Raw genomic sequence first — 24,047 nt, forward strand, 5'->3', positions numbered from 1 at the left:
CGTTATCTCTTCTACGAGTTTGAAATTGGACTACAGGATTTAAATTCAAGCAGAAACCTGAAGTAGAAAGTTTAAAAGGACTAATTAAGTTCACCCCGGTAAAAGAATTGTATGAAAAGAAGCTTTTAGAAAAGAATTAGAGGCGAAGAAAGGATTATTATTTACATACCTGTGGTTTAAAGAGATAGCAAACTGTGGGAACGGAGAAACATCGCGAGAGAAAGTAGCGGTGTGACGACAGGGAAGGAACAGGAAGTGCGTCATAAACATCGAGATGTGAGGCTAGAGCAGCTGTGAAGGGAAAGGCGGAAGCGGAAGTGTGCCATTTTGAAAGAGGGCAAGGGCAAGCCTTCATTGCAACTGGAAGTGGGCCATCTTGGAGAAGGGTAATGGCAAAGCTTCGATTTAAAACCATAGAGAAAAGACGCCCGCCATTTTGGACAGTTAAAGCGCTAACTTTTGGACAAAATACTAGTAAAACAAGAAATTTAATTTGGGAACTTAAATATTTAAGCCACAGAATTGTGAAAGAGAGCAGACCCGTGGGAGAGGGGCAAATCGAGCCCCACGATGTCAAAAAAGGACTGGCAGTTGGCATTTGATAATTTGGATAAGAAAGTGGCTGAAGGCAACAAAGAACTAAAAGATGTAATACAAGAGATGATGAAGGATCTCAAGGAGACAATTAAATCTGAAGTGGTGGAGTTAACAAAGAGTATCGATGAGGTCAAGAAGGAACGACGCAGCAAAAAGTTAATGAGGTGGAAGAAAAGACGGAGAAGCTAACCACCACATTTAAAGCAGAAACTACAGGCTTGAATGAAAGAGTGGTGGTGATGGAATGTAAATATATGGAGAGACAACTTAGATTTCGTGGCGTTCCGGAGGAGGAGGGGAAGATAGCCCAAGAACAGATATCGGAAATACTAGCAGAATTCTTGAATAAAACCATGGAAGAGATCGTAAGACGTGTGGATGTGGCGTACAGAATTAATTCAAGATATGCAGCTCAAAAAAATCTACCTAGAGATATGATTGTGCAGTTTACTACCAAAAAATGAAAGAAGATATTGTGAGCAAGCAATTTCAAAACCCACTGGTAATGGAAGGAAAAAAGGTGAGAATAATGAAGGAGTTACCTAAAAAAATCCTGATAGAAAGGAAAAAATATAGAGATCTGACTCAGATTTTGAAAGAGCTGAATATAAGATATTGATGGGATATGGTAGCAATGACTCCCAAGCAGACAGATGCTCAGAAACACTGCATACAGAGAGAAACAAGGAGAAAACCATTCCCTTTGCAAGTTAAGCTCAGCAACTCACTCTCAGGTCAAAAGCACCAACTCCCTCTCAACCCCTGCTCTCTCTCTCTCTCTCTCTCATACACACACACATACAGGGCGGGGGGGGGAGCACCTCAGTCAATTATACTTTGGCAAGGAAAAACCTCTCCAGCAGCCCTCCTGTGTGTTCCTTCTCCCAGCCCAGCTGACACTTCTGCCCTGTGTCAAATTTGTCTATTGAGCAGAACATGGCAGTCCCAAGGATTTCTTTATGATGTGAATTTATGAATAATGAAGGACTTTTAATGCATTGGCTGTACTTTAGAAATAACACCAGACAATTCAGGACTCCAAGATTCAGAAAGAAATTTGGATGAGGACAATTTCTGAGGAAACCTCAAATGAAAACAGACAAGACCTAATAACTTACAGCAGAGTCCATCTGTGCTAAATGAAGCAAGTATTTTGTTTTTCTATCATTTGTTCAATGTCTAAATCTTAATTTGCAGTCAATGCAGTAGTGAAGCAGCGCACTTCCTCTGATGAAAATATCATTTTAAAGGACATATATAATTCTTTCCCTTATTCCATTGCTCACTGACTGACATGCCTGACATTGATTTGAAGAGCCTCTATTGATGGTGTTAGACAGTGGTGGGCACAGACTGGAAAATGGACCAAAATTTCACCCAGAATAGAGTAGGCTGCTCAGGATAACTGGTATCAAGCATGACAGAGGGTTATGTGCTGAACAGCACCTTACAGCTCAGTGAGTTGGTACAGAATGCCAACTAGTGCTGAGCAGCATGTTCCAAACCTGGAGAAGCTCAGCAGCAAAATCCTAAAAGAAAATCCAATAGAACTTGCTTCTGTCATAGTTCCTACCTGGAGTTCCCTCAACTTAAGCCTTTCCAACAATATCACAGATGCTTGGAGTAAACACATAGCCTTCAAAGAGGCTTCTCTTGCCACCCCTTTCCCACTTCAAAATAAACAACCTTTATACTATACAACCCACCAAAGTTACATTGAACAAGTAGCTATATATACTCCTCTCAGCATGCAAATTAAGTAGTTGCTTTGCTTCATCTGTGGCATAGAGTGGTAAGCTGCAGTACTGCAGCCCAAGCTCTGCTCACAACCTAAGTTTGATCCTGGCGGAAGTCAGGTTCAGGTAGCAGGCTGAAGGTTGACTCAGCCTTCCATCCTTTCGAGGTTGGTAAAATGAGTACCCAATTTCCTGGGGGTAAAGTGTAGATGACTGGGGAAGGCAATGGCAAACCACCCCGTAAAAAGTCTGCTAAGAAAATGTCATGATGCAACGTTCCCCCATGGGTCAGTAATGACTCGGTGCTTGCACAGGGGACTACCTTTAACTTTTTTTTGCTTCACCAAACAGCCTACATTCCAAGAGCTCTAGATTTGGGAGTAGGGTTACCAATACCCACTGGGGTGAGAGAATCCCCTGCTTCCACCCTCTACATCCTGCTTACCTGGCTAGCAGGGAGAGAAGGCAGGGGAATGCACCTCCCAAGTAGAGGTGGGCACGGACCGCATTACGGACCTAATTTTTCCACGGACTTACCCTGTTCGTGGTTCGCGAACACGTGGGCCGTGGGCTTGTGTTTTTCTCACGAAAGTGCCGAACATTGGGGCTTTCTGTCCGTGTGTCTGTTGCCCCTTAATGCCAGGATTCCCGCTCAAACAATTTCCTAGGCAACGGTGGAAACACCTTCCCCGTTTGGAACACACCAATCCTAGCCCAGGAAACCTTGATTGGCAGCTGTGTCAGCCAAACAGAGATCACCAGCCTTTCTACATAAAAGACAATGCGCGCAAAGCGTCGGCTCCATTCTCCTGGCGCGGGGACGCGAGTTAGTTCTATGCTCAGCATCAGCAACTGCTTGCTGTGGGGAATTTTTGTGTGCGTGTGTGTGTGTGACAGAGAGCGCTTGTGCCTTGGGGCTTTCCGACTTCAGCTGCAAGAGAGCTTTCTCTTTTCTCCATTTCTCCTCGTTTCTATTCAGAGCACTTTTTAAAAAAATCCTTTTACCGCGCTGATTTGTTTCTGCGTTCTGAGTCCTTGGGTTCTTTTCGGGCTTAATCCCCCCTCCCCCCCAAATCTCTTCCTTTTTTTCTGGGTTTGCTGGGGGTTCTATTTTGCTGTGACGCCACCCCACTCATAGACCCACAGTGGGTGCAAGGCAGCTTTGGGCGTTGTCTGCTTCAGTTCTTGCCTTCTTTCCCCCACTTTTTTTTTTGGCTGCTGAAGTGGAGGGAGAGTGCTATTAGGCTCTGTGAAACACCTAATCTCAGGTGACCGGCAGCTCGCTTTGGGGGGCTCTCTGCTTCCCTTCTTTCAAAGCCTTTCATTCCCTCAATAGTGGGTGACTTGGGGGGACATTTCCAGCCTGGCTTTTGAGGTGCAGGGGGAGATTGCCACCGGCCTCTGTGAAACACCTACTCTCTGGGACCACTGGCAGCAGGTTTTGGGGGGCTCTGTCTGCTTCTCTCCTTTCTAAGCCTTTTTCACTCCCTCAATAGTGGGTGACTTGGGGGGACATTTCCAGCCTGGCTTTTGAGGTGCAAGGGGAGATTGCCACCGGCCTCTGTGAAACACCTACTCTTGGGGAGCACTGGCAGCACGTTTTGGGGGGGGGCTGTGTCTGCTTCTCTCCTTTCAAAGCCTTTTTCACTCCCTCAACAGTGGGTGACTTGGGGGGACATTTCCAGCCTGGCTTTTGAGGTGCAAGGGGAGATTGCTCCTGGCCTCTGTGAAACACCTACTCTCTGGTGACCGGCAGCTCGCTTTGGGGGGGGGGGGCTGTGTCTGCTTCTCTCCTTTCTTTTTTTTTTTTTAGAAAAGTTTTTATTGGGTTAGGATCAATTATTTATACATTACAATCAATTTTCCCATTTTCCATTTCTAACCCCCTCCCTTTCCCCCCCCTTTTTTGTTGACTTCCAACAGTTTTCCAACCCTTTGTCCCTTTTCCCTTACTCCTTTTAAATTCCTCTATCTAACAAATATATGATCTCCCAATTATTCTAAGCAATACATTCTTAACTATTTTTAATACTCTATACCCAAACTATGAGTCATTATTTCCATATTGGATAAACAATTTATCCCAATTTCCATAATTCCGATTTCAAATATTTCTATAAATCATAAACCATATAGATCATACATTCGTTTAAATCAAACAATTTGACTTATGCTCTATATGTTACTCATTCTTTTAGTTATATATAATTACTTTAATATTTCTGTTTCCCTTCAATAATAATTCTATATAACTATCATCACATAATCAATCAATTTGACTCATATATATCTTCAAATATTCAGTTTGGTACATTATACCAGTCTTACCAAAAAAGAAAATATTATTAGTTAATCAGTCCTTATATTCAGCCCTTATGGTTAGTTATTTTCTATCGATATTCTGTTTATTAGTCTGTATATATCTGTATATATATCAATCTATTAATCTAACTGCTTAGAAGTTCACGTTTGTCTCTTCTCCCCCCCGGTAAAGTCACCCCCCTCTACATTTTATTGTACTTCAGTAGTTCTCAAACTGCCACAGTTCTCCTCCCACCTCCCATTTCTTCTCCAAATATTGTTTCAGCTTCTCCTCTGCTTCTCTCCTTTCAAAGCCTTTTTCACTCCCTCAACAGTGGGTGACTTGGGGGGACATTTCCAGCCTGGCTTTTGAGGTGCAAGGGGAGATTGCTCCTGGCCTCTGTGAAACACCTACTCTCTGGTGACCGGCAGCTCGCTTTGGGCGGGCTCTCTCTGCTTCACTCCTTTCAAAGCCTCTCTAGAGTGTCTTTTGTGGTGCATTCTTCCCTCAACTGGGGTCCAGCTGGGTGCCACTCAGCTCTGCCCTACCCTGCTCCAAGCTTTTGGGGCTCTCTGCTTCATTTAAAAATCTCACTTGGTTGTAGAGATCTTTTCTCATAGCACCATGAGGGTTGGAAAGAGGAACAAGAGTGGTCGTGGTGGGAAGAATTGCCAAGGTTGTCCTGGGTGCCCATCAGTGCCCAGTACAAGTGGCACCAGGGACAGGGAGACCTCAGAGGCAGCACCTCGTTCTACAGATTCGCTCTTGGGGATCAAGGAGCAGGCAGAAGAGCTCTTAGCATTGCCCACTGAGGATCAGCTGACAACACTCTCCGTGGATCGATCTCAGGGGGCACCGGAGGGTCCGGTAGAAACATCCAGCTCCTTCCCATCCCAACCTCCTGTGGCTTCCCCTGCCTGCACTCCACCCCCCCCCCCCGCCCCACCGCACGCTTCAACCATTAAGGCTTTGTCCTCCTCCCGAGCCACACATTCCTGGTGTCCGTTTTAACCCCACGCTTTGGCGGCACTTCCGAACCATCCCAAACGACCCGTGTTCGGCGCGTTGCCAGGTATGCAATGCCCTGGTGCGTAGGGGTGTGGACCCCCAACACCTGTCGTCCAGTGTCCTCCGCAGGCATCTTCAGAGACATCACCCAAGCCTGCTGTCTCAAGAAAAGCCATCAAGCAGTGGGGTGAAAAGGGCTGCTGAGCAGGGAGAAGGGCAGGTGGAACGGGAATCCACCCCTATTAAGGCTCAAACCCCTGAGAGGGCTGTGGGTGGGAGTGGAACTTCTAGGCAGGCTACCCTTCAGGAACTTGTTCCCTCTGGTTTGTCCCTGCCAAGCAAAAGATTCAGGGGGAAAGCTCAGGAGGCGGGAACTCGTGTACTGGCTGAGATGATAGCCCTGGATGGACTCCCTTTGTCTGTGTTGGAGGGTGTGGGCTTTCGCAGGGCAATGCGTCATTTTGTACCCTGGTTCACGATGCCCTCGCGGCGGACTGTTGGCCGGCGAGTCTTGCCCGCCATCTACAACGGTGTGGCAGAGATGGTCAGGAACCAGCTGGAAAGAGCAAGAGGGCAGACTGTGCACTTCACAGCAGATCTGTGGAGCAGCCGTCATCACGGCTACCTCGCCATCACTGCCCACTGGTGGCAACCGGAGGACCTCCGGAATTGGGGGCCCAAGAGGAGGAGCCACCCCTGCCGGCGGGCTACAGAGTGGTTCTTCTACAGGCACGGGGGATGGATGCGGATCAGAACGGGAAGAACATTGCCGCCGTGCTGAAGGGTTCACTGAGGGACTGGTTGCCCCCAGGCGTTGCTGTCCGTGGCTACATGGTCACGGACGCCGGTAGAAACATGCTGGCGGCCCTGAATGAGGCATCCCTGGAGGGCATTGTCTGTCTGGCCCATAAGCTGCACCTGGTCGTGGGGGATGCTCTCGGGTTGGGTAGCGCGATCAAGCCCAGCTGGGACCAGGGAACATTGGAGATACGCAACCTCTTGGATGGCTTTCGGCGTCTCGGTGCTCATTTTTCTCGCAGCATTAAGTCCGCCCGACAGCTGCACAAGAAGCAGGGGGAGGGGGGAGATCCAGAGCATGAGCTCTTCCAGGACATGGCAACCCGTTGGAACTCCACCTACGTGATGATAGTTCGTCTGGTGGAGCAAAGACATGTGTTGGAAGACATCATGTCCTCAATGCCCATCATGCATGCAGGAAATGTGCTCAGCATCAGCTCTGTGGACTGGCTTGTCCTCTCTCAAATGGTGCGTGTCCTCAAGCCATTTCGGGACACCACCGATCTCCTCTGTTCCTACCAGTCCAGCCTGGGGCAAGCCATCCCCCTGATTCGTGGGCTGGACCGGGCACTGGCCAAAGAACTGGAGCGGGGGGAAACCCTTCCAAGTGTCAGGGCCTTGGTGAACAGGTTGCAGGCAGGAGTGGCTGCCCGCTTGCATCCTCTCTGCAAACAGTGGCCGTACAGAATGACCTGCATGTGCGATCCACGCGTGAAGGGCGCCGTTGCCATGCACCAGTGTGAGCTGGAACGGTGGAAGAAGGAGCTTCGCAAAGAGGTTTGCAGGTTTCAGGCTAAAAGACACGGCTGAAGGGAAGAGGGCACGGAAGAGGGGCTGGTGGCTGAGGAGGAGGAGGAGGAGGGGGAAGTGGCAGGGGATGAGCCTGGCACTTCATCCCATGAGAGCCCACCACACTCCAACTACTGGTCCTCAGTGCTGAACTGGGAGGTTGCTGGCATGAGGAAGGACAGGATGGCACCCGCAGAGGACTCAGCAGAGGTGATGGTGCGGGAGTAACTTGCCGAGACCCCAGAGTCCCCTGAATCCAATCCCCTGGAGTATTGGGCACGTAAATCTGCCTTCTGGCCAGACCTCTCGTCTGTGGCCATGAATTTCCTCTCCTGCCCTCCCACCAGTGTCCAGAGCGAGCGGGTGTTCTCCCACCTGGGAGACATCCTCCGTCCCCGCCGCTCACGCCTGGATCCCGCCCTAGTGGATCAATTGGCATTCGTCAAGATCAACCTCCCCCTGCTGGGGTATCCTTCCCTGGACCTTGGGGACCCGGAATCTTGGCTCTGACAAACCCCAGTCTCTCTCTGCACCGATGGCTGGTTGCTTCACTTTAAGTCAGGCTCCGGAGCACCCCCAGTCCATGTTAGGATAGGAATCCCTCCTCCTGAACTCATCCATTCTTCCCCACCACAGCTGCCTTCCCTCTCTGCTCCAGACTTCCTTTCACACCTCTAAGCCTCTCCCTTCATAATCTCTTACGACCCGCTGCAACCTAACAGCAAATCCAAGATCCATCATTTCAATACCCACTCTCTCAGTAGATCCTCTGTCCCGAAGGAGCAGGCTATGAGTCCGTTTTTCTGGACCATCAGTCTGGCCCAGCATCTCCTCTCTCTGTCCTTTCTTGTTGTGCCGTTCTTCAGTTTCATTATTTTGTGCAAGTTCAATTTTGCCTTCACATCAACGATTCAAACACAAATTAAAAGGAAATCACATAAATCCTTTTTTAGAAAGGATTTTTTATTAATTTTCCTCTTAACGATTTCATTAACACAGTCTGTACTGTCCTTTGACTCAACTTCAACTGGGACAAATTTGTAAAAGAACACTGTGCTGCTGCCCATGCTTGCAGCATGGGGCTCCGCACAGGCCTGTTTCAGAGAAGTAAGTTGAAACTAGGGGGTTCCTCTCCTATTTCACTCGTATCAAATCCTCACTTGCTGGTGGTGCAGTGCTCTGATCAGGTCATGCTCAGATCGGTGGTGGTCCCCAAATCACAGGGGCAGGGCCTCCCCGAGTGCGGAGGCCAGTTTCAGCAGATTGCAGGGCATGTTCAAGGAGGGGTGACGCCAGGCCACCATCTAAAGACACCTCTCCGGTGTGGCGGCCGCCCCCTGGGCCAGCCACTCAAAGCCCAACCTGGGCCAGTGAGGGGGGCCCCCGCAGGGAGGGGGCGGGCACCGTCGATACCCACCTCTCCCACGTGGTGGCTGCCCTTTCACCAGCCACTCGAACCCCAACCAGCATATCCTTCTTTTGCCAACGCCACCACGTTTGGTGAAGTGGGTTTTGCTGGCAACCATCCTGCTCCCGGGAGCGCAAGGGCCCCTCTGAGGGTCAATCCCCAATGTCCGGTGACAAGTGGAACACTGGCCCAGGTCAGAGCCCAGCCCCTAACCCAAGCTAGCAGACACACAAGCCCTGTCCCTGGTATCCTCCTCCTAATGACAAGCCCTGTCCCCGGTATCCTCCTCCTGACGACACGTCCTGTCCCTGGCACCTTCTAAGTACCTTCTCTTGTTCTTTATAAACTCTACTACTTCCATTAGAATTTGTATGTTGAAGAAACAGTCTAAGGCACGACTGCTACCCCTTTCTGGCGAGGCAGGAAGGTGGGTGAGTTCGGCAGCCACTGCCAAAACGTTGTGGGACAGTCGGTTAAGGACACTAAGCATCTGTGGGACTTCATGGTCCTCCACCTCCTCCCGACGACACCCCACTAACAGTCTAAGGCACATGATGATCTTCTTTGATTGACTGCATCACGTTCGGTGAAATGGGTTTCGTCGGCGACCGACCGTCCTGCTCTTGCGAGTGCAAGGGCCCCTCCGAGGGTCAATCCCCAAAGTCCGGTGACAAGGAGGACAGTGGCCCAGGTCAGAGCTCTGCCCCTAACCCAAGCAAGCAGACACACAAGCCCTGTCCCTGGCACCTTCTAAGTACTTTGTCTTTTTCTTGATCTGATTTGTGTGTTAACAAACCAGTGTACGGCACATGACGACTGACTGACCTTATACAAACATATAGTATCCTCTTCCCGACGACAAGGCCTTTCCGTGGCACCTTTTAAGTACCTCCTCTTTTTCTTGATATGATTTGTGTATGAACATACAAACCAGTGTAAGGCACATGACGACTGACTGAGCTTATACAAACATATAGTATCCTCTTCCTGACGACAAGGCCTTTCCGTGGCACCTTCTAAGTACCTCCTCTTTTTCTTGATATGATTTGTATATTGACAAAACAGTCTAAGGCACATGATGAGCTTCCTTGATTGACTGCATCACGTTCGGTGAAGTGGGTTTCGTCGGCGACCATCCTGCTCCTGCGAGCACAAGGGCAGGGTGGGATGGTGTAATGCTGCAACTGACGAATCTGGCTGCAAGGCAGGAAGATGGGTGGTTGCAGTTGGGGGATGTTGGCCGCTGTGCTGCTCTCTCTTGGGTTTGCCAGGTTGTGTGATCCCGCATCTGAAGGATATAGTCGCTTGACCATGTGGAGGATCCAGGACAGGACCTCTTTCGACTGGGTGGGGGGAATGTGTCGTGCTGCAACTGTGAGTGGACCTTTCCGGTGAGGGGGGAAGGTGTGTGGGTGCGTTTGGGTGTTTTCGGATATTGTGCTGCTCTCTTTGGTTCTACAGCGGCCGGCATTTGGTTGACAATGTGGACGGGACCTCTTTCAGTTGGGTGGGGATGTGTCCTGCAACTCTGGTCCTTTCTGGCGAGGCAGGAAGGTGGGTGATGCCGCCAGCCGTGGACTGTCTCTGAAGCTGGAGCCTCAGGTGAGGACACCTGGTAGCTGTGGGATCAGGCTTCCGTGGGGCAAATCTCTCCTCCTCCCCCACCCCCACCCACACAGGGCTTAACCACGTGATGGAGTTTGGCCTGCCGGTTGTAGGGGAGCTTCCCCTCCCCCCCATGATGACACGTCATGTGCCAGAAATCCTTTTCCGGCCAGACAGGAAGGTGGGTGCTGCCGGCGAACGTCACAGACTGGTTCTCAGTGGGAGCCTCAGCTGAGGACACGCAGTTGCTGGGGGACTTTTCCCCTCCCTCTGCCCCCCCCCCTCATGATGACATGTCTTGTCCCAACAATCCTTTTGGGCAGGGCAGGAAGGTGGATATGCTGCCGCTGCCACACTGTTCCAAGGTGGGACCCCAGGCTAAGGAAAGGAAGACACTCAGTACAGTAGCTGTGGGACTTGCCCCCTCCTCCTCCGACACTTCCTGTCCCTGGTATCCTCCTCCTGATGACAAAGTCCTGTCCTGATATCCTCCTCCTGACAAGCCGTGTCCCTGGTATCCTCCTCCTGACAAGCCCTGTCCCTGGTGTCCTCCTCCTGATAACACGTCCTGTCCTGGTATCCTCTCTCGATGACAAGCCCTGTCCCTGGCACCTTCTAAGTACCTCCTCTTATTCTTTCTGAACTCTACTACTTCCATTAGAATTTGTATGTTGAAGAAACAGTTTAAGGCACATGATGAGTTTCCTTGATTGACTGCATCACGTTCGGTGAAGTGGGTTTCGTCGGCGATCGACCCTCCTGTTCTAAGTACCTCCTCTTGTTCTTTATAAACTCTACTACTTCCATTAGAGTTTGTATGTTGAAGAAACAGTCTAGGCCCGACTGTTGTCCCTGTCTGGCGAGGCAGGAAGGTGGGTGAGGGCGGCTGCCGCCAAGTTTACACTAAGCCGGAACTTCAGGTGTGGTCACCTGGTAGGTGTGGGATCAGGTTTCCCCTGGGTGAATGTGGCCTCCTTCCCCCCCCCTCGGTGAAAATACCAGCACACTGTATTTTGTCCTGTTGGGAACGGGGGGAAACTCCCCCTCCCCCTCCTCCTGACGACAAGCCCTGTCCCTGGTATCCTCCTCCTGACGACAAGCCCTGTCCCTGGTATCCTCCTCCTCCTGACGACACGTCCTGTCCCTGGTATCCTCCTCCTGATGACAAGCCCTGTCCCTGGTATCCTCCTCCTGATGACAAAGTCCTGTCCATCTATGGTGGTCCCCACATGGCAGGGGAAGGTCTTTTTGGCAGGCGGTCTTCCATGTGGCCAGAGGAATATGCACTTGTCTGGGGTCTGAAGGCTTGCGCTTCCGGAGACCCTGTGGGGAAATATACTCGTATAGTGGTCAACACATCATTGAGGTGGGATTCCGGATGCCTGTGGCACCCCCTCGGTTTTTCATTTTGGCTTCTCAAAGTAAAACTGGAATTTGATGGGAGAAGGCCTCCCCGGTGGACTCCCATCGGACAAGGGTTATTCGGCTGTCACTTTCTCATCCATCCTCTGCCCTGTTCCTTTCTGCTCCGTCCTGGAGGTGATTTGTTCGGACAGTCAATGAAAGCACTGTCCTGGTGGTGCTTTGAGGATGGCAGGCTCCTCCATTCCATGTTCCATGCCTCACACATCCCTGTGTGTCAGGGTGATGGCTGCTGTGCCAATGAAACATGATATCTGAAATGCAAGCTTTCCTGTCACCACTCCATCTGGTCACGAGGGATGTTCTTTGGCTGGGCAGACTCAGGACCACGGTACACATACCATGTCAGAGAGGTGCGTTCTGGCTGAGGTCCACTGTCCAACATTGATGGCAATGCTCTCATCGAGCGGGGCTGTGCTTTCCTTCTTCTGCCTTTTCGCCCCCTCATCCAGCAGAGAGGCCGCTTTAACAGAGGGAATATTTCTGCCACCTAGTCTTCTAGGCAAGTCTGTTTTGCTGCTTCCTGATCTATCTCCTCTGACAGGGCCGTTTTTGGCATGACACCGGTGACTCGCACTTTCCCTGTGGCCACCACATCAGTGAGGTGTGTTTCGGTTGGATGAAGATAGGCATGAGGGGTTGTTGTTCCTACATGGTGTTCTGGGGAGGTTGAGCTTCCGGAAGGACATGTATTTTCCTTGCCCCCACCATGCAGGCACCTTCCTACCCAAGAAACCACATTGGCGAGGTGTCTTCTGTCTGTCACACTCGCTCCATGGCTCCTTTAAACCACGTGCCTTTCTATGGGGACAAATGCATCAATCTGGGCCCTGAAGGCTTGAGCTGTCAGAGACTGTATAATGTGGATGCTGCGTGAACCCCAGGTGAATTAACCCTCCTCCTGGACACTATCAGCAATTCTCACGGGTCGGAAAGTGGAAGGCTTCCTGTGGAAGCTAACACATCTCAGAGAGGTTTTCACCAACTGCCACATCATCTCCATGTTGGGCCAGCTTCCAAATCACCCTACATGCGGGGATCGGTACCGCCCTCCCCTCCCGTTAGGGAGGGTTCCAATCACGGTTGCCCCATTGAAGAGGTGGGCTTTGTCAACAGGTAGCGCTCCTAGAAAGGGGAGGCAGCCAGCGGTAGGTAGGCCATCTCTGACTAACAGCAGCTGTAGAGGGGTTGCAGAGATGCTGGCCCGCTGAAGAGGTGGGTTCTGACTCTGACAGTGGACTTATCTCTCAACCGGGGGGGGGCATCTTCTTGTTAAAGTGGGATTACTCATGTCCAACATGTGGTTCTGTCTTCCTTTTCTGGATGTTCTGCTGCAGCTGCCACCACATTGTAGTCGTGGGAAATGGTTGCGTCTTCTTGCTGTCCTTCCCCTTGCTTGTGCAGGAGACACCATGGGAGTGGTGACTTTTCTTGGTGATGGCCCAGATAATTGCCTCCCTTTTTTCCTCAACTCAACCTTTAGAAGTGTGTTTTTCAGGGGCACTCTTCCATTCTGTCGCAGCTGTCACGTCGTAGAAGTGTGTTGCTGCTGACTGGATGACAGGTGGAAGGGAAGGCACTTTGTTGGTGAGACTGTCCCTTCCCCCGAGGATGTGAGAGGGTCCTTCAAGGAGGGGCGCTAGAACTGTTCTTCCCCCAACGTGTGAGGGAAGGCAGGTGGGGGTTGACCCTAGCACCTTCCCATCCTGGACACAACGTTGTAGAGGTGGGATTCCTGATAGCTGTGGCAACCGTGGGCCATTTGTTTCCCAAAATAAATGGCTATTCCAGGCAAAATAAAACTGGAGTTTAATGGGAGAGGGTCTCCCTGCGGAGGGGTTTTCTCAGCTGTCACTTTCTTCTGAAGAACATTCTCCAATTTTTTGTCTTCAGCAAGCCTCTTTTGCAGCATCTTATTCCGTCTCTTCTTTTCATGCTCTCTCCGTCACCATACAATCTCCTCTTTTCTCCCGCTCCCCGTGTCGGTGAGGTGGGTTTTCCGTTGACTGGAGGCGACACAGACTTCTTGGGAGGTTGACCTTTATGAAGGCCGTGGTCCTGCGCCAATCAAGCAGGCACCTTCCCAACTGGCACACCACATTGGAGAGGCGGGTTCCAGGCAAGCTGTCTTCAAAGGGTGCACTACCCATCAGAATCATGTGTTGCAGGAAGTTGCCTGCTAATTCCCCTGTGCTAGGCACGCCCTCATTGTCTCTGGCCCTCCCTCCAGTGCTTGGCAACGGAAGTTGGGGAATGCTTTGGTCACGGCCACCAAGTCTGTGAGGTGGGTTCCTCGTGCTGTTCTGTGCTGGCAACTGCAGCCCAGGATTTCCCACCCTCCACATTAGTGGGTTTCAACTGCTTTCCATGGTACCTGGCATGTCACCCCCCCCCCCATTGGGGGGAAGCAGTTCCATTGGTTCTGTCCAACCGTGGGGAAGGGGGGGTGGCATGCACATGATTTGCCTTTGTGGACTGCACCACGTTCGGTGAAGTGGGTATCATCGTCAACCATCCTGCTCCTGCAAGCGCAGCCCCCCTGATTGCGGAGGCCAGTTTCAGCAGACTGCAGGGCATGTGCAAGGAGGGGTGAGGCCAGGCCACCATCAAAAGACACCTCTCCAGTGTGGTGGCCGCCCCCTGGGCCAGCCACTCGAAGCCCAACCGGGGCCAGTGAATGGGGCCCCCACAGGGAGCGGGAGGCCGCCGCTCACCTTTCGCCCGGCGGCCGGGCACATGGGGGGGTGCCGCCGGTGAGTGGCCAGACCCCCCGCCCCCTCAGGGGAGGCGGCTGGGCCCCATCTCCCCGGGCCTGCCGGGCCCATTCTGCCCCGCTCTCCTTTGGCCCGGCGGCCGGGCACATGGGGGGTGCCGCCGGCGAGCGGCCAGCCCCCCCGCTCCCTGCTAGGCCCAGCAGCCGCTGCCAGCAGACACCTTCCTTCCTGGTGGGGAATACCACCCTGCTCCCCTCTTGCCCGCCACTCGAAGCCCAATCAGGGCCAGTGAAGGGGGCCCCCTCAGGGAGGGGGTGGCTGCCATCGAAACCCACCTCTCCCACATGGTGGCCGCCCTCTCGCCAGCCACTCGAACCCCAACCAGCATATCCTTCCTTTGACAACACTGCCACGTTCGGTGAAGTGGGTTTCGTCGGTGACTGTCCTGCTCCCGTGAGCGCAAGGGCCCCTCTGAGGGTCAATCCCCACAGTCCGGTGACAAGGAGGACAGTGGCCCAGGTCAGCTTGCTTGAAAGCAAGCAAGCTGACACACCACATCACTGAAATGGGACTCATTGTCCACTGCCCAAAGAGGCTCCTTCTGAAAAGGGTAGCATGAGTTCCTTCCCTCAAGGTGTGGAAGACATCCTTTCCCTCCCTCGCGTGCCTTCCATTCCAGCAAGGGGCCTTTGAATTGCTGCATGATCTCCTGTTTTGGAGTTGGCTTTCACTCAAGTCCATCCATTCATTTCCCATCATGGAGATGCCCCAGGAAGGGCATCTCTTATTGATGCAGCCCCATGTAGGTGGGTTTTGTGTGCAGCCACCTCTCCTGGACAGGAGCACAAGTCTCCCTCCTTGCCCCAAGGGCGGGTAAGGGTCAGTCAGAATAGGGGAGGGGCAATTGTTGTTTGTCTCTTTGGAAAAGTGCTAATTGAGGAGCGTTACATGAGAACCTTTGGTGGGGAAAGTCGCCTGAAGTGAAAATGTGTGGGAAAACCAGGCCTTTTCTGACCCGAACCGGTCCGTGAACCGGTTCGCGAACCGGGCCCGGTCCGTTAAAAGTTCGTGGACCGTGGTCCGTGGAAGCCCACAAACCCCGGACCAGCAGTCCGTGGGAAAATGCCAGTCCGTGCCCACCTCTACTCCCAAGTCATACTCCTGGGTGGTGTGGTACACTCCTGTACTCCATAGTAGGCTGATTTGGGCCCGTTTGGAAACTAAATTGGCTCTCTGTGAAGTGCAGGAACTCTCTAAGGCCCTCCCAGCTGTGCTCCTATGCTCCACAGTGGGCCAATTCAGGCCCATTTGGGGCCAAAATTGGCCGGCTGCAGAGCATGAGAGCACTCCAGGGCCCTGCATGATAATGTCATGCTGCTCCAAACAGGCCCTATCTGGCCCACTACGGAGATCAGAATCGCTGCCAGAAGGGCCCTGGAGAGCTTCTGTGCTTTACAGTGGGATAATTTAGGCCCCAAATGGCCCCAAATCAGCTTGCTGCAGAGTGCAGAAGTGCTCCCAGGGGTGGTACAATGCTCTGCATGTTGACATCACTTCCTGGAAGTAACATCAGCACGCAGCACAGGAGTGTGTGCATGCTATGTGTACGCGTGAGCACAGCAACTAAAGTGAATGCCCACCACCAGCCAGGAGGGTAAGGGGACCTGGTAACCCTACCTGGGAGTGATAAATGTTGGTGTTTGTGTATGTGTGTGAGAGAAATGCCATTTAGGCAGTTTTAATGTAATATCCTCTTTCAAAATTCACATTCAAATTTATTTAACTATAATTAAATGAGTTCAGTTGAATTGTCTTAAATTTAAGGAGGAAGAGATGGTAAAGAGAACTTGCAAATAAAGGGGCTCTACCTTAAACAACAAAGCTGAAATGGAGGATAAATCTTTTAGTAATGCATTGCCTTAAATGATTTGATTGCCTGCATGCTTGAGAACTGTTATTTCTATAAATACAATGGACACCTTGTACTTGTGAGGTGACACATATGAAGCTCTCAGCTGAAGGCAGAACTCTCCTCCCCCCTTATCAAACAGGCTGCTTGCTCCAGTGTTATGACATACTGTGAGGGGTGGGTAACAACAAATACTCCTCCCTTCGCCTCTCCCACCTGCTGCTCTTACATATTTATTTGCATGGCCCTTCTGTCTTTACCTCGCACAGTCCTGATGCCAAAGGGATTGCCAGGATCTCTGAACATGCTGTGATAAAGATGTGCTATGTGCCTTGTAATACTGAGTTAAATTTGTGTTATTATGGTAATCTCTGACAGTGATAATAACAAGCAGCTTTTTACATCTTTTCCTGCCCATTGCTTGCTACATATTGTATTGAGCTAGGATCACTGCAAAATACAGTAGAGTGCTTTATAAGAGTGAAATGGCACTGGTTTAAAAGGCAGAATAACCATTACCAAAGAACTGGGAACTGACTCAGATACCTCCACACATTTCAAATGTCACAAGAAGTGCAGACAGACATGTTCCAAGATAATTACCTTCAAACAAAGCAAGGTGCTATTATGGGCTAATTAGGGATTTTTTTTCATACTGCCATTTCTGGATGTGAATAAATCCTTAACTAGACACATGAAAGCCATGTTTGTGCATAAGTTTTCTATTGCAGCAAACATTTCTAGATAAAGACAGATAAAAACACAGAGAATTCAATTCTAACAGGTCTGGTGAAAGAATAGAGCAATCAGAGAAAATCATCCCTCCAACTTCAGTTATCAGGAGATGATCTTTGGATCCATTGCCTAGGGAGATTATAAACTCTCAAGGCCAGGGGTCCTCAATGTTTTTGAGCCTGTGGGAACATTTGCAATTCTGGCACAGTGTGGTGAGCGCAGCAGCAAAATGGCTGCCACAAAATGGCTGCTGCAGGAGATGGAGCCAACCACAAAATAGCTGCTACAAGATTCTTGTGCTATGGAAGCAGTTTCTGCCAAAGCAATGTTTTTAAAAATCTGCAAATCCGATAAAATCTCCAATGGCCAACCAGAAGCTCTGCTGGGCAAAAGCGCCACCTAGCCCCACCCACTTTCTATAAACACTTGGCGGGCACAAGGAAAGGTGTCAGTGGGTAAAATTTGGCCCACGAACAACAGATTGGGATCTCTGCCCTGGGCAATGTCAGGTTACTTCACATAGGTCTGGATCCAGTGTAAGATCCATGCAAGAACTGCACAAGGCTTGTCAATTTTCCTAGCTTTCCTCATCTGCCAACCTACCTTTATCTGCTCCATGTCTTCAGCTTTCCCTCCTTCCCTCTGATTGACAGCCTCTACCTGGGAAATCTATGGCATAGTTTTGTGGTAGGACCAGGCCCAGTTGCTTAATGGAGAAAGTGCAAGGACTTGCAAGTGTCACCTCACTTTCTTCTGTATCACCCTCCCCACACTATTTCCCCTATTCTCCTCCTAGCAACCTCTCCCACTTCTTTACTTCCCACCAATCAATAAACACAGCTTTTTATCTGTCCTGCATCTTCAGCTATATTTATTATTTATTTATGTCATTTACACTTCACCATTTCCCATAATGAGGACTCAATCTGCCTTACATGGTTTTCCTCTCATCTATTTTATCTTCTCAACAACCCTGTGAGGTTGGTTAGATTGAGAATGTGTAAGTGGCTGAAAGTCTCCCAATAGGGTTACCATTCCCCCAGTTGGGTTTGAGGAAAACCCTGTTCCCAGCCTCCACCCCCTGCCACCCCTCACCTTGCTGGAAGGGGAAAAGGCAAGGTAATGGTTCAACCCCCCCCCCCCCCGAGCACTCTGGAATGCTTCTGTGTAGCTCTCATAATAAGGTCATTCATGGAGAGACACAGAAGCAAAAGGTCTTTCCAGGGGCCGATTGGATAAAAATTGGACCCAAATGATAAAATGGTAAAAATCAGCCCCTGGCATTGCATTGTGCTAAGAATGATATCATTCCTGGCACGATGCAGAAGTGTCCAGAGTGCATAGGAGCACAGTCTGGAAGTTTTCTGGACTGGTCCCATGCCTTTCCTCCCAGCAGCTAGGTGAGAGAGGGAGGGGGATGGTAACCCTCTAGAGACATTTGATCACTTACCCATTCTCAATGATGCAAAAGTGTTCCAAAGTCCCATTGTGTCCCTGCACCCCCACTTTGAGCCCCGGGGGACCTTGCAACCTTATCTCCCAGTGAGCTTTTAAGGAGGCTGGCAATTTAAACCTGATTCTTCCAGATCTTGGTCCAAACTTATTACCACTATACCACACTGGCTTTCATGGATTGCAGGCCATTAAAGCAGGCAAGTTACATGGTATTAGGGAAGTTCCTGGAGATTTGGGAGGTGGATCCCAGAGACAGTAGGGTTTGGAGGGGGACTGAAGCTCAGCTGGTTATAATGCCTCAGAGTCCACCCTCCAAAGCAGCTATTTTCTTTGTGGTAACTGATCTTTGTCATCTGGAGATCAGTTGTAACTCTGTGAGATATCCAGGCCCCACTTGGAAGTTGGCAACCCTACATGTTTTCAAGTTGCCAGTAGTTGCAGCCAGGCCTGATCCCAAGCAATTCTCTCTGGAAGGCCAAAACAGTCTTGTAAAGAGCCCTCCTCTAACTTTTAGTGACAGAAACCAAGGCCAGAAGGCTGGAAACTTTATTGTGGTTGCCTAGCAACCCCCTCACGGTCATTGCAGAGGATATTAGTTTCTTAAAGGTACAGGCACTGATACTAGTATTTTGAGTCTCCCCTCCATTTATTCATATATACAAATTTTCAGGTTTCAAGCCCAAAAATATGCTTAAGAGAGCAGATGTCTTTTTCTTATCATGCCACTAAAGAGAAAGTGGTCTTTTTAGTAGGTTTCCCTAGCGTCCGCAGGTGGTGGGCAAACTCCCAACAGTTTGCCCCCTTGCCTACCAATCACTGGTAATCAGAGGGAGATTGCAAACTGCCTGGCAATCACCTGCCACTGGCAGGCAACCCAGGCAAGCACATGGCAGCTTTGCTTCCAGCCAGGCGTGACATCACTTCCTGAAGTGATGGCATCTCACTTTGCACAGGAGTGCTCCTGCACACAGGATACACAGGAGCATTCTACCCACAAAGTGTGATAATGTCACTTCCGGAAGTGACATTGTCACATCAGTGCCAGGAGAATATGTGTGCGTTGCTGGGAAGGTATGGGGGACCTGGCAATCCTACGCTTTCGCTATAAGAATTTAGGCTTACTGGCAAGAGTCTAGATGCATTATGGATAAGCCTTGCCAGACAGGGAATGACACCACAGTTTTCTGTCACAGGTGCTGGTAATGAAGAAGTCTCCATGGCTAGGGGGAGGCAAGGCTCAAGTGATCTAGCTAATTGAGCATCTATCCAGCTTTGGTTCTAATGGAAAGAAGATAGTGTTTCTGGTGGTGTAAGATGATGCTCATGTAGCTGCAGAACATTGTCATCACATGTCACTGGTCAGTCAAATCTTCCTGAGTTGCTAGGCCTGCGGTTATAAAAATAGAGAAAAATTTGCTTTTGTCACTTCTGGCATTTGGTTTAGGTCTCATGCTGCTGGCCTTTCGTTCCTTCTCATTCTGCTTTGGGTATCACATCCTGGGATTGCAACTTGATCTGATGCCTTGGACTTTGAACCTGAATGATGACTAATAATGCTGTGTGATACCTGCGAGTTACCATCATGGATCAGATTGACAGAGTCTCTGCCTGTAAGTATAGTGTAGGTTTTAGCTAGCTTTATTGTTTCATCTGTTCTTTTTACACATTTTCCAAATATAACATTTTATGCATAACTTTAATCAAACAAAATATTCTTCATAACTGTGCGGTGTTTCTTAGTTTCTGGCTTCAGCTTAACCTGGTGCCAGGACTTGATTTGTTCAAGCTGCCTTTGTAAGTTCTTTGTGGAGATTCAGTATAACTGACTCTTAGGTAGACATGAGCACGATCCAAAAAATAATCCTGATTTAGCTGATTGTGATTTTGTGGTGCCGCCGAACGCAGGTACCCGATTCTAACCAATCAAGTCTCGTTTCCGGTCCAAAATTGGATCCCAAATTGGAAATCGGGGAGGCCAGCGCCCAGAGCAACCATAGTCAGGCTGTTGCGTGCGCGTGCACGTTCCTGAGTCGCTCCTGCCCACGCAGCAAGCCGGCTGTCCTGGTGCGCTGCGGAGCTGGCAGCAGCGTGAGTGGCTCAGAGGCTGCCCGCGCCATTCACCTGCCTCGCAAGACAAGGGGCGGCCGGCTTGCCCGCGCGCCCCTTGTCCTGGGGAAAGGCGAACTGCGCAGGTGGCCTCCCAGCCTCCCGCACTGCCTTTTGCCTTTCCCCAGGAAAAGGGGCGGCTGGCTTGCCCACATGCCCCTTGTGGGATTGTACTAAAACGAATGACAGAATTGCCCATTGAAAATAATGGGAGAGGCTTGAATGCCCATTGGAAATAATGAGAACCTGGAATGCCCATAGACCTGCATGGGCTCCATTGAAACACATTAGAGCAAAAAAAAAAAAGGTGCAAAGAAAACGTGGAATGGATTTTGAAGGAAACTTTCTGGGCCCAGATAGACTGTTCTGGGACTGGATTGACAGGCCTGTAACTGGAAGGACGGCCCCTGGGTGTCTCAGAAGGGCTCTGGGACTGGAATGACAGGCCCCTACCTGGAATGAGGGCCCTTGGGTGTCTCAGATGGGCTCTGGGACTGGAATGACAGGCCCCTGACAGGAATGACGACCCCTAAGTGTGACAGAAGGGGTCTGGGACTGGAATGACTAGCCCCTACCTGGAATGACGGCCCCTGGGTCTGCCAGAAGGGCTCTGGGACTGGAATGACAGGCCCATGACTGTCACCCAGGGACCATCATTCCAGTCTCAGACCCCTTCTGTCACACCCAGGGGCCGTCATTGCACTCAGTGGCCTGTCAATCCAGTCCCAGAACAGTCTATCTGGGCCCAGAGAGTTTCCTTCAAAATCCATTCCACGTTTTCTTTGCACCTTTTTTTTTGCTCTAATATGTTTCAATGGAGCCCATGCAAGTCAATAGGCATTCCAGGTTCCCATTATTTCCAAAGGGCATTCAAGCCTCTCCCATTATTTTCAATGGGCAATCCTGTCATTCGTTTTAGTACATCCCCCCCCCCTTGTCCTGGGGAAAGACGAACGGCGCGGGTGGCCTCCCACGCTGCCTTTTGCCTTTCCCCCAGACAAGGGGCAGCTGGCTTGCCCACACACCCCTTGTCCTGTGGAAAGGCGAACGGCGCAGGCGGCCTCCCAGCCTCCCGCGCTGCCTTTTGACTTTCCTTTGTGCCCACCCCCTTCCCCCTCCCTCCCCTGGGTTGCTGCTCCGTGGTTGGAAGGAAGCCTGCTAATCAAGGAAAGCTGAGCTTCCATTCGTGTTTCGAGGGCGACAGAAGGAGGGCAAAGACAGCTCATTCCCCCCCTGACTCCGTTGCCCCGGGAATTAATTACTGGTGCCTGAGTGTCTGCAATTCCGAACAGAAACCGATATATCCGATCAAGTCCCGAACAAGCAAACTCCCAACTGCTGGATCGGTTGCCGTGGACAGAATCGATTAGCTGAGTCACAATGGAGCAAATGCCAAAATTGGGGACTTTTTGAAATCGTAATTCAGATCATATCCATGTCTACTCTTAGGCAAAGTGCATTAACTGTTTCTCCTGGTTTCTGTGCTAGGGCTTAGTTGGGGTGAATGGTGGCAGCCTAACTACTTCTGCTCAGTTCAGGTATTCTCTGTTAGGATTAGGTTTGACATCCCAGTTCAGCATACCCCCCATGCTGAATCAGTGGGCCCATTTTGCTCCCTGCGAATTCTTAATTCCACCAACCAACTCTGTATCAAAATATAGTTCAAATGTTGAAATCATACCATTTTCTTATAAATGCAGAGTTGACCAAATTAGATTAAGCCCAGAATATAGGATATCATACAACATGATATCAATAGGAACAATGAAACTGGACTATATTTTGCCAAGTATTAATTCAAACATTGCCTGGAAGATTATCTTGTACAAATTAGTTACTTTCCATTGAGAAATGCTCTTAATTACTGAAATTTTATTTGATGCCGCCATTAGGGGTTTGTACTGAGAAAAAAATGTTATAACTTGAGATCCAGACTTCAGGAGGGGAATTTTTACTGTGATTGGTTACTTCCGGGTAGGACACTAGAGGTACAGATTTAAATCCATGTTTGTTTCCCCCCTACCCCCCAGTTTCTGGAATTCTGGGCCATTATTTTCAATGGGGAATATACATGAGGGTCTATGGCAACTGTTTTTAAAGACAACACCAAATTTGTGCAGAATGCAGTCCTCCCTGTAATCTAAAGAAGCCCTGAATTTCAAGCAATATAACCAAAGCGGGGGGATTTACAGACGCCTCCCAAGTAGGTCTATCTCTAAGTTCTCTCTATTAATTCCTAAAATGCCATCAAGCAGCAGCCAGCATGAGAGCTCAGCCAGCCATCAGCATTTATAAAAACAAATAATAACATTTGAGTTATATACCACCCTTCAGGACAACTTAACACCCACTCAGAGCAGTTCTCAGATCTGTAAACTGCTCAGATCAAGCAGTTTACAAAGTATGTTATTGTTATCTTCATGACAATCACCCTGTGAGGTGGGTGAGGCTGAGAGAGCTCCAAAAAGGTCACCCAGCTGGCTTCAAGGGGAGGAGTGAGGAATCAAACTCTGTTTTCCAGATCACTGTCCTGCTGTTCTTAACCACTACAAAACCCTGGCTGCATTCATTTAATTTCCCTGCTCTTACAGCGATTGACAATTTTAAAAAATCTTTCCATTGAAAATGCTGCATTTGTCATATTTCCTTGTTGTAGTTTGTTGTTTGTTTCCTTTCAGAAAGTGAGGAAGGCTTTCATTGCAGACTCCCCACTCCTGCCCCATTGGTCTGCCATTATTTCCTATGGGGAAATGTTCAGGGGAGCTAGAGTTACTGCTTTTCAACTAAATGACACCAAAATTGCAGCAGAGCTTCTTCTGCCTGTCTACCAAAGAATCCCCAAGTTTAAAGCAAATGGGGCAAAGGGTTGAATTCTGTGCTTCTCTGCACGAGGTCCTGCCAGCCTTTGTAATTGCATATCCATTATTCCCTATGGGGAACTTTGGGGAGGGGGCTGGAATTGTTGTTTTTCAACCAACAGTCACCAAAATTTCAGAGGACCTTTTTCTGCCTGATAAGCAAAATATCCCCAGGTTTCAAGCAAATTGGACTATGAGTTTGATTTATATGGGCCCCTGAACAAATCCAGCCTTTCGACTTTTAGAGGGGAAAAATCTCTCCACTCTACAGAGGACAGGGGATGGAGAATGGCAACTCTCTGCAGCTTGGCATTGGTGGGCAGTGCTCTGTGTTCCCCCCTTACAAGGGCCAGATTGGAAGGGAGAAACTCAATTGTCCAGAAAATCACTAGAATCAATGAAATATATGTCCTCATGTTGTAAGGCTGGTAAGCATTGGAACTTGGGGGTATCTTCGGGTATTTGGTTATGTCCAAGCATCTTGGATTTTTGTTATCAATCCAAAAAATCAAGATAATGATTCAAGCCAGCAATTTCTGTACATATTCCTAGCTATTACCTTGGGTGCAGATTTGCCTATGTTTCATATGATGCTTGACCTTGAT

The sequence above is a fragment of the Eublepharis macularius genome, chromosome 2 (assembly GCF_028583425.1).
Source record: "Eublepharis macularius isolate TG4126 chromosome 2, MPM_Emac_v1.0, whole genome shotgun sequence".
In the NCBI taxonomy this organism is placed as follows: domain Eukaryota; kingdom Metazoa; phylum Chordata; class Lepidosauria; order Squamata; family Eublepharidae; genus Eublepharis; species Eublepharis macularius.